Raw genomic sequence first — 11,939 nt, 5'->3', positions numbered from 1 at the left:
TATATGTATATATTTTTTCCCAAGCTGTATATCTTCGGTATAGAAGCTTTACTTATAATAAAGAAAAATATAATCGATTTTAGTCAAGTGGTTACGATACCTTCCTTACCCTCACTATGACACCCCTCTTGCCTCTGATGTAGTATTATAAGTAACATAAAATTGTTAGTAATATTTAATGATGTCAATATTTGGCCAACGTTTCCATCACAAGAAATAATTATCAGCGGCAATCATGGGCTCAAGGTCATGTAAATTTTCCAAAGTTTCTTTTGACCTCACCAAGCACATTGTGTTCACTATATGTCACATAAAAAATTATGTAGAATCGAATTTCTACTCGAGTCTCTCTAATTACACCGAACAAAGTATATCTTTTAACAGGATCATTAGCATAATGGTCATGTTTTAAAAAGAATAATTTGGTGAATAAATGGGAATTTTGTTGGTAGATCTACCATCTATGGTAATTTGAAGTAAATTTGACGGAATAAATTTATGTTGCTACAAATGACAATTCTACCAACAAAAAAAAATTGAGAAAAATCCCTCCAAAAAAAAGGTGGCTACATACTCTTTTCTGAACTACACAGCTGAAAAAACTCATAAATGAGGCAAAAAAAAAAGCAACAATTTTTGAATTGATGAGGAATCTTCACTGATTTAGCTAGAGATATAGAACAGGTTTCATTTTGCAGTTTATTCCATTCCCTTTCGAATGACATAAAACTCTGATAAGACAACATTTCTCAAAACCTATTTCTACACATAACAATATATGTGAGTTATATTACAATGGGATGAGAGAGGCTTGTGGATAATCTACCTACTGATAGTACTCCAATACAATTTCTATAAAAGAAGAAGCATTCTTCTTTTCAGACGCCTAGGAAAATTATCAGGTAATGAAGAGGAAGCAATAAGGAAACTGAAGTGGTTATAACAGTGGTCATGGTTACCGGTGACATTAGGGATAATCTAAAACGAATATTGTCTTTAGAAACGAAAATAAGTTACTAATCGATCGAAGCGACAAAGGCTCCTGACAATAGAGCCTAGATTCTGAAGGTCCTTAGCGGATAGACCACTGATGGGAACCCAGCTAAGCAGTATTTTTAAATTCCCACGAATTGCGGGTTTGTTTCCATTCGACGACGAATTTCAATGGTCCAGAAAATGGTTTATATACTCCATATTAATCCAATTACTCAGCCTCCCTTCCATGATTATATCGTTCTTTCATCATTATCACAATGCTGTCACAATTCGCAATAGAACTCTAAATGTTTTAATTGTTATGTCCTGTATCCAAAATCTTCTAAGTTTCTTCTATAATGTCTTCACTGTCATTCAACTGACAGAAAACCGGAATTCGGTCTTCCACCTACTTGCTAAGTTAAACAAAGAAATAGTCGAATGCCGTACCTTCCCTAAAATAAGATTTTATACGACATACATAAACTTTGTTTGGTATGTGTTTTTGTTAATAATTTGGCTTTCCCTAACCTATGATGGCTTTGGGCTAGAAAACTTAAATCTAACGCTAATGATATTACTTTTATCTACTTCGTCCATCTGCATCAGTGGGCAATTGTGGGACTTGATGCGAGTGCTATCCAACTTAGTTCGTGAGACTACAAAAGGAGATGATGAAGGTTCCATTCGTGCCATGGATAGGATATCCGCTTATGGGGAGTCGCTCAACGAAATTTACAGTCCGCTTCTTTTAATAATGGTGGTGTTATCATTCATTCAAATGGTTTGCCAATCATACTTAGTTCTAGCACCAATCTTCCTGAATCAATCTAGAATATTATTAATTTTCATAATCATAAACTTTTTTAGGTTAGGAACAATAATTTATTCCTGCATTAGCTTTCTGGATGAGGTAACTATATTTAAGTTATTTTTATTGTTAAGACAATTTTTAAATATTTGAACTGAAATATATATTCATAAATGTTTATTAAGAAATTGATTATGATTTTATTAGAACAACTGTTCTAATTTAAATTTTTTTTTTTTTTTTAAATCAAACCTGTGACATCTAATAATGAAACTCTACTGTATTGTTTCGGAAAAGACTGTGCTATGCAATGAGTGGTGTGAAAAGGAATTCAGTTTAGTTATTATAGATCCGAAATATTAATAAATTGACACTTCCGACTCAAAAGTATAGGGACTTTAACAATAAGTGTTGCCGCCGGATAAATCACAGCCTTAAGTAAACACTACTAAGTGCTGCGGCCTTGGTAGGTCTCACTAAGTATGGCCGTGCAGGCCTCCAACTCTGGTTCATAAAGAGGAGATCAAAGAATTCTGGACATTAAAGGATCCCGGCCGGCTCTATTTTCCTAGAAGGAGATTTCCCCAAAAAGGCGATCATGCAATGAAATGGCTTGGAAGGAATCCAAGAAAATAGAGGGGAGGAAAATATTCTGTTTTGGAGTGGAGGAAAGGACACGAAGGATAAGAACAGGGGATGAAATACAGATATCTGGTAGATAGATGGTCTACAGAGTACATATATAAGAGAATTAACAGGGTAGCAGTATGACAGTTCAGTACAGATCCGAGCAAGAGATAGTCGATGAGAGAGAGTACAGTCCTGGAGAGGATTGGACATCGGAGGCAGGAGACCATCTAGCCTGGCCGATGTGGAGGAACTAAGCCGAGACGGCTGGAGATACTGGAGAGGAAGGAGCGGAAACAGCAGCTAAGTGGAGGCTATCTCTGATAAATCAACATGATAGTATAATGTAATTTGAGTGGCAACCATATATAAATAGTAAACTCAGTAGAATAATATAGTAACATCAGTATTCTCAACTTCATAAAGTATCAATATTAATTCATAACATACAAGAAGATAGTCAAGATTGCGGTCAAAAAGAACAAATAGTTTTTAAGAATGTAATGCCCGACGTTTCGCCACACCTTGCAGGGCTTCATCAGGGCTGTTCAAAGCTATAGATTAAACAGGTCTGTTATACTCCATATTTATTCTATTACTTAATATCCCTCCAATAATTAAAAAAAATTTTTATAGTAGTAATATGACATTTTTCCTTCACAATAGAACCACGAATGTTTTAATTACTCTGACCACTGTAATAAATCTTCTACGTTCCTTCGGTAACATCTTAACTATTTTTCTATTGACGAGAAAACGGGATACAATACAATAATTACATCTATTTCGTTAATCTGCATCCCCAGCCAATTGTGGGAACTAATTCGAGTGCTGACCACCTAAGTCCGTGAGAATGCAAAATTATGCAATGCAGATTCCTTCCTTGCTAAAGGGAAATCTCTCGACCAAATTTACGGACCGCTTCTATCAATTATGGTTATCTTACCATTTCTTGAATTGGTTTGCCAGTCATATATGGTTCTTGCACCAATTTTCCCAAACCAACCGAGAATGAATATCATGTTGTTATTTTCCATATTATTGCGCTTCTTTAGGATGCGAACAATTATTTATCCCTGCCACAGCTTTCTGGACCAGGTAACTATATGGATTTTTATTTTAACGGCACACATTTTCAATTTTAAGCAATATATAAGATAGCTGTGTAGGTACTAGAAATAAATAATAAGAACTCTGCCTTACTAGGATTAAATTAACAACAAACTCTGTCTTTATATACTGGACTAGCCTGATAATAAAGTTAGTTGTTTCCTGAATCTGTGTGCCGTTACGCTGCCCCAAACCCCCTTTATTTACGTTCGTACGGTCAGTCTGATCATAAGTTTTATATATAAAGACGTTTTAATTTAAACCCCCGAGAACACCGATAATAATGGTTAAATTTAAAAAATGCTACAGTGGGCCCATCACACAACTTACAGTTACCACCCTACTTTAAATTGGAGCCAATCCTAGATTTAGACAAAATATTTCTGTTTTTATTGTACAAAACAATAATTAGGCCAGTGGTAATGTACGGTAGTGAGACGTGGACTCTAACCAAGGAAAATAGAAGAGCTCTACTGGTTTGGGAGAGAAGAGTCCTAAGAAAGATCTTTGGAGCCGTTAAAGAGGAGCACAGGTGGAGAATCAGAAACAATGACGAAATTGTATGGAGAGCCTGATATCCTCTGTGCTATTAAGTAGAGCAGGCTTCGATTGTTGGGACATGTGGAAAGGATGGAGCCCTGCAGGCTACCTAAAAGGATGCTAAATGGTGCACCAGGAGGAAAAATGAAAAGGGCCAGACCCAGGCGTCGGTGGCTGGACGATTTGAGAGGAATGGGAGTAGAAAATTGGAGGAGTCTCGCTGGAGTCCGCGAGGCAAGGGAAAGAGTGGTGGCTGTGGCCCAGGCCCTACCAGGACTGTAGCGCCCAACAGTGAGTGAGTGAGTGAGTGATTTCTGTATTGACCATTGAAGGAATACATTTCTGTAATAATTTTTCAAACTTGCCTTTCAGTTGGCTCCAACTTCTCAGGCGAAAGTATGGCAGGGAATATCAAAAGATTACAATTTTTACAATTTCTACTTTAAATTTACATTATTCTTTTAAGCATTTATTTAATGTTACTAATTTTACCAACCTCCGCAGGAAAATAGAAGAAAGTAAATGATATATTAAAAAAAACTAGTGTTCTGACGGCAGAGACCGTGGTAACAACTAAAATTATCGATTATCTAAAAACTCATACAAATATTGTTTTTGGAAACACAAATAACTTGCTAATGGATTGTAGCACGGAAGGATTCGCCCCTTATAGTTCGCCTTCACATAGGTGCTATAGGTTCTGAGAGAAGAGACCAGTGATGGGGACACAGCTGAGCAGTGTTTTCAAAGGCCCACGAATTTTGGGTTTGTTTCCATTCGATGACAGATTCCAATGGTCTAGAAAGTGGTTGATATACTCCATATTTATACAATTACTTACTCTTCCTTCGATGGTTTTAGCGTTCCTTCATTATTATCATACGGCAGTTATCTCTGGCAACAGGGCTTTTAATGTTTTTATAACTCTAAGCTGTTTAAATAATCTTCTAGCTTTCTTCTGTAATGTCTTCACCGTCATTCAACTAACAAGAAAACGGAATTTGGTCTTCCACCTACTTGATAACATGAAGAAGGAAATAGTTGAATGCCAAGAATTTCCTAAAAGAAGTTTTCATACAACTTACTTGAACTTGTTTTGGTGCGCGCTATTTACAATAGTTTGGACTATCTTCGACGATGGCGGCTTTCAGCTGGAAAATTTGAATGAAACACTTATGTCATTACTTTCATTTACTTCGACAAGCTGCATCATAGGGCAATTGCAGGACCTGATGAAAGCTTTAACCGTCTTAATGCGAGAGAGTACCAAAGAGTTTGACAAAGGTTCCATCCTTGCCTTAGAAAGAATATCAGGTTATGAGGAGTGTATCAACGAAATCTATGGCCCGCTTATATTTACCTCGGTGATATCAGCTTTTCTTGAATTGGTCTGGGAATTATATATATTACTAGGACCAATTTTTCCTAATCAGTTGAAACTGAATATCTTGCTGATAATTTTCGTATTGTTTTGCTTCATAAGGTTAGGAGGCATTATTTATCCCTGCAATAACTTTCTGCATGAGGTAAGACAATAAATTTGTTTGTATAGTTAAAAACTTTTTAGATAACTATTTTAAATATTTCTCGTTGAAAAAATTCGACATTTATATAAGTATCTCAGAAATAAAGATAAATACATAAGTTTTATATTTTAAAGTTATAAAATGGTTTAACCGTTTATTTAATGCTAAGTTATTACAAAAGCAAAATTGAAAATATGAGATTTTATTGAGTTGGTCATACTTGGTAACTAAAGATTGAATGAAATTTTTTAAATATTTTTGGTGACATGAAATAGTTTATCATACTGGCGAAAACAAAAACCGCTCATATTATGCGTCCATCAGTCAAACTCGTGTTAAGTCAATAGAAACCTTTTATTTATTCGTCATTCTCCACACCATATAGGACTATCTAAAGGGGCCTCTACATGTTGGCCAAGCCATGGCGAACTCAGACATGCGCGAGCATGTGGATGGGTGGCTTGTACGAGTTGGCCTAGGCTCGTTGCCGATCCGTCGAGAGTCGGTTTTTTGGACACAGACCAAAGGGGTTCGTGAGAGCGCTCGTGTAGCGTCTCCACCATTGTTCTTTGTCTAGTTGCAACTGAGAGCTGTTAGGAGGTTGTAGTTAATTTTTATAATAAGTTTTATATTTAATCTTATTTATTTATATTTAATTTCCTTTCATTTTATTTTTTTTTTGTAATAAAATAATATAATCCCAGTGCAAGGGCTGAAACCAATTGTACGTCTGCCATGCTTGCCTCTCTGAATAACACTGACATGTGGATGGCCCACTCTTTGTTTACCGAGCATTTGTGGTTGAGCCTCCGAATTTGTGGCGAGCGGCCAACATGTGGATCCGCCTTAACGGTGTGTAATATGACTATGTAGCGAATAAAACACGATCAACATATTGACCACATTTTGCTATATACCAATTGTATTACTACAACTTAAAATAGAAGAGGAGAAAATAAAGGATGATATGATAAGTAAACTTGAGTGTTTATAAAACATTTGCCATGGTAACCGGTAATATTATTGATTATCTAAGAACTCAAATATTGTTTTTAGAAACGAAAATAACTTATTAATTGATTATAGAGCCGTAAGCTTACAGCTCGCCTTCACACAGGTGCTACAGGTTCTGAGCGAATAGACCACAGATGGGGACCCAGCTAAGCAGTGTTTTCAAATTTCCACGAATTGTTGGATTGTTTCCATTCGACAACAGTTTCCAATGGTCGAGAAAATGGCTGATGTACTCCATCTTTATTCAATTACTTAGCCTCCCTTCGATGGTCCTAGCGTCCCTTCATTATTATAATGATGTTGTCAACGTCCGCAATAGGACCAAGACTATTTTAATTGTTCTGTCCTATATAAAATATCTTCTAGGTTACTTCTGTAATATATTCACTGTCATTCAGCTGACAATAAAACGGAATTCGGTCTTCCACCTCCTCGATAGCATGAACAAGGAAATAGTCCAATGCCGACAGTTTCCTAAACGAAGTTTTTATACAACTTATTTGAACTTGATTTGTGACTTGTTATTTACAATAGTTTGGATTATCTCAATAGATGAAAGTTTCCAGCCAGAAAATTTGAATATCACGCTTTTGTCATTGCTTTCGTTTACTTCGACGCTTAGTATTATTGGCCAGCTGATGGACATAATGAGGGCTCTAACCTTCTTAGTTGGAGAAATTACCAAAGGATTCGATGACGTTTCCATCATTGCCTTGGAAAGGATATCCGCGTATGGGGAGTGTATTAATGAAATCTACGGCCCGCTTTTATTAATCATGGTGATATCACCTTTTCTTGAATTGGTTTACAATTCATACATGTTTCTTGGACCAATTTACAGTAATAGACTGAATTTAAAATTCATGCTGCTATTTTTTATATTATTGTGCTTCTGTAGGTTGGCAAGTATCATTTATCCCTGCAATAACTTTCTGAATCAGGTAACACAATAAATGTTTTTGAATTTTTAAAATTTTTTTCGCAACAATTTCAATCCAAATTACTAAGACTGATCAGTAGCGCTCCCCCCTACATCAGTAACAAGAACTTACACAAAGACTTACGAACTCTCTACGTACAAATAGCCATTAAATCATTATATAAACGGTTTCACGACGCACTTCCAACACAAACTAACCCTCTAATTCAAGGACTATCAACACTAGACTAACCAGATGCGAGACGGCGTTTACGAAGGAGCTGGAATAGGGACCTCTTAAATTGATTTTTAAATTTCAATTTTAATGGAGAGGCATCATTAGATGACCTTAACCTTCATGCCTTCAGGACATTTTTTTATTATTATTATTTTTTTCTTCTCTCTCTACATCTCATTCGCTGGTTGTAAAAATACTTTTACAGTTGTGAATAAACTAAATAAAGTAAAAAAAAAAAATTGTTTTTCGGATATATTGTTAGAAATATGCACGTACAAATTTCTAACAATAAATATATTTATTACTATGATTATACTTGGAAAAAAAATTTCCACAACTGAATATAGGAGGGTTTTGTATTCATGTGGGAAATTATAATGTTTATTCTCGGAATCATAAATTTCCTTTTCAGGCATCCTTTTAGAAGTTTGGTTCCGCACCTGTCGGTAAATCTACGTCCAAACCTAGACCAGCGAGGAAAACTGATATACTATGGTTAATACAATTTACACAGAGGTATCCTCACATCACTTTATTCGAGTTTATTCTTTCATTTTCTCTTGCGCGTCCGAAAAAAAAGTATTTTCCTCGACGAATTTATATAAAAAATAGCTATTCATATTAAGCCTAAATTAGGTTGAAAGTAAAGGATTGGTATAAAAATGGTGTAGTATCACTTTTATACAATTCGATCCCCTATTTTTATTTATTAGCCACTTCTTTTATCTATTTTTTTTAAATATCTTATAGTGGAGCCTTATAAAAATCTGGTAGTCGAGCGTGATTTTGACCAAATCACCTCCTTGCAAAACCGTCGGTCTAATAAAAGTACTTCCTTCCAAAGTTACTTCAACCCTCATGGGTTGTAGCGGTTCAGATTTAATCTAACTTTTTTTTTTGTTAGTCTTATATTAAATTATTTTATTGTTATTGGAAGAAGATAATTGACCGTATGAAGAAGACTGGAGGAAGATAGTCCGAGTGGCGGTCAATAAAGGTATCAACATCGTAAAAGAAAACTATTTATTGCTCACCAACGTTTAGCCCCACTCTGTTGGGTTTAATGAAAGAACAAGATACAAACATTTTAGAATTAACAGACCATTAAAATAAGACCATTTCAAAATAATTGTTATGTTTATAAAGTATATAGAAACAAATGATAACAACAATATAAGGAAGTATACATGTAGGTAGGCTGGAAACAAGTTACTAATAAGTTATTAATAAATATAAACATAATAATTATTTTGAAATGTTCTTATTTTAATGTTTGTATCTTGTTCTTTCCTTTAGCCCTGACAAAGCCCTGCAAAGGGGGGAAGGAAACGTTGGTTAACAATAAATAGTTTTCTTTTTACTATTTTGATATCTTTATTGACTGCCACCCGGACTATCTTCCTACAATCTATTTTATTGTTACTTTATGTTATGTTACGAGTATTTGTTAATATCAAGGTTGAAAGTTCAGCACTTTTGTTTTTCATATAACTAATATTTTTATTATTTATTTACTAAACCATTATATCCCAGACGATTGGTACTCAAATGTACGCAGTAATTATTCTTAGAGGACCAGACTTCCTAAAATAATGTATATTTTTTTAATATTTACTATCCTTCCTGTTTCATTTATATTCATGTATTTTATCTTTTAATTTGTATTTATGTGTTACTTTCTTAAGTGTACTTATATTAATTACTTTATTATTAATTTTCTATTATAATTTACATTTCTCTGTATCCCCACTGATTTGGTAAATTGTCTTTCTTGATCATTTACAAATATTGTATCCCATTATTTTATACTTTATTTCTTCTTTGTTTTTTTGTTTTTTATAATTTTGTAAATATCTCTTCTTCCCCTCTATTATGTATATTACCATTTATTTTTTACCTAATTTAATTTTTTTTTTTACAATTTTTACTTTAAAATTATTTTCGTTATTGTGGCGTGCTTAATTGCCATCCCCACTCCTCCAAATACAAACGGCTCACTGACTGACTTCCGTCAAAACAGGTATGAATTCTGTCTCATCATTTGATTTTATTCTATTCTTTTTTCATCTCTTAATTTGTACATTCTTTAATACTTCTTCTTTTATTTTATCTCTTATCTATCTGTTACTATTACCCTTTTCATTTATTTTTTACTACCTTTCATTTTTCTTATTAAATTTTACTTTTCATTGTATACCCCTGTTATTTTCCACTTATTTTTTTTCATTTTTTTAAAAACTATGTCAAGTGTTTGTATCCTTTTTAGCCCTGACGAAGCCCTGCAACGTGGAGCGAAACATTGTCTCAATAAAAATAGTATACCCAATTACTATTTGTGTTTTTTTGACCGCACCCGAACCATATTCCATTCATCTATACACACGGTCAATCAATAATCTTCCAGTAAAATAATGTTACTTTTTATTTCATTTCATTAAATAAAATTAAACATAAGTAATTAATAAATATAGTGAAGAAGCTATACTGACCATATTGTCTTCAGAAAATATATTATTTTTTTTTTTTATGTCTAATTATTTTTATCTCTAGACAATGTTTGTATTAAACATGATTGTAATGTAAAACATTTCGTTTTAGATACAGTGGTTTAACGATAAGCTTCATTGGAAAATACTCAACGACAAGACAGGGAGATATTCCAACAATGTATGATAATATATTAACTAAATATAATTAATCCCTTCATATCCAATACAGCTATTATTACCAATATTTATATTGTGAATGGAAATATGTTTAGGAAATGTTCTTCTTCCACTTCATTGCCTACAAGAAAACTAAGTTCAGTGCTTGTGGATTTTTCGACATAGACTACACGCTTATTGGCACTGTAAGTAGGTAAATTAGATATCATAATAATAATTTAATACTATGATTCCATGCCTTGATAGTTTAAATAAAATAGACAATCAAAATATTTTAAATATCATACTTTCAGATGATTTCAGTCTGTACAACATACTTAGTCATCGTTCTCCAATACGGACAAGGCTCGCAAAGTTAAATAAACATCTTGAAAAAAATAAATAAAAAGTTCATCTGATTACACATATATATCAACAAGAAATAATTTTCATAATCTTGTATTACAATTAAAAACTGTGGCAGTTTAAAGTGACAAAAAGAAGAAATATTGTATTGAAATGTATATAAATATAATTTTATTTTGTATTTCATATCTGCTCTAACTTGTTTTCGGAATTTAAAATTATATTATATTATTGAAATAAGAGGTTTATGGTAAAGAATGTGAGTTTTGCAGGTAAACCCTTCTTAAGTTGTTTTCGATGTTAATGTTAAAGCTAAATTAATTTATGTTTATAAAAATTGTAAATACTATTATAATATAACAATTACTAGACCTATGTCATATAACTATTTATATAGCTATGAAAAATTAAATTTAAATAGTGTGAAGTTATAGGTCCCTCGCAATGGAGTGTTTACCTTTAGAAACACCTACAAAATATAATGATATATCGGTTGATATATTTATGGTTTATTATGTGAAAAAACATAAAATATCTGAATTATATTTATTTGCTAAACCAAAAGGAAAGAACAAAATTGTCATAAAGATCAAAATATCATAACCTGTACAGAGAACCCCCCTGAACAAATTCAGTTCGGTCAAATATGTAAGGCACTGCTAGCTCATGTGCTGTTCTCTGTTGGCCGAGTTCACCAACTGCCGTTGCTTTGAAGAAGAGGGAAGCGAAGAGGCGCTAAACTCATCATTAGCCAAATGGAGTAGAAGAGACCAAAGATCTGCTGGCACTCCGGGAGGCGGAGAGAAGAATGGAATAGCAAAATTAGAAACAGCACCACCATCCAACAACAGCAAGAAGAAATGTAATCCTCGTATGTAGTAGCTCAACAATTTAATGTATATTTATTAGTCTATAGTCCAACCTATGTATGTAAATTTCAATAGTGTTTAAATATATTTATTGTCACAATATACAGTCCACTCATCAGAAACAGAGTTATAATCATCAATAACTGCATACTCTAGCTTTACCTCAGACTGCAGTAATTGAACATAAACTAAAGAAAATAAATATTAATATTACTATGGTAAAACTAGAATAATTAGAAAATCTTAATGAAGTGATAATAATGTGTCAATATAATTTTCAAAGAACAATTGACATAGAA

At 33.3% G+C, this 11,939-nt stretch overlaps 1 protein-coding gene and 1 long non-coding RNA gene across 5 annotated transcripts in view; one reads left to right on the top strand and one right to left on the bottom strand.

The window, feature by feature from the left end:
* Window positions 1–11,939, bottom strand: part of LOC106692507 (prolyl 4-hydroxylase subunit alpha-2) — a 155,680-nt gene that overhangs the window by 104,806 nt on the left and 38,935 nt on the right. The gene's annotated exons all lie outside the window — the stretch shown is intronic.
* Window positions 2,047–10,894, top strand: LOC106692508 (uncharacterized). The gene is made up of 4 exons (XR_001344976.2): window positions 2,047–2,982; window positions 10,359–10,427; window positions 10,522–10,611; window positions 10,720–10,894. It is a non-coding gene; the product is annotated as an uncharacterized lncRNA (long non-coding RNA).

The sequence above is a fragment of the Halyomorpha halys genome, unplaced genomic scaffold, assembly GCF_000696795.3.
Source record: "Halyomorpha halys isolate HHAL.00 unplaced genomic scaffold, Hhal_1.1 Scaffold58.1, whole genome shotgun sequence".
NCBI lineage: Eukaryota > Metazoa > Arthropoda > Insecta > Hemiptera > Pentatomidae > Halyomorpha > Halyomorpha halys.
The sequence above is the reverse complement of the archived record's forward strand: the minus strand, read 5'-3'. Positions and strand labels throughout refer to the sequence as shown.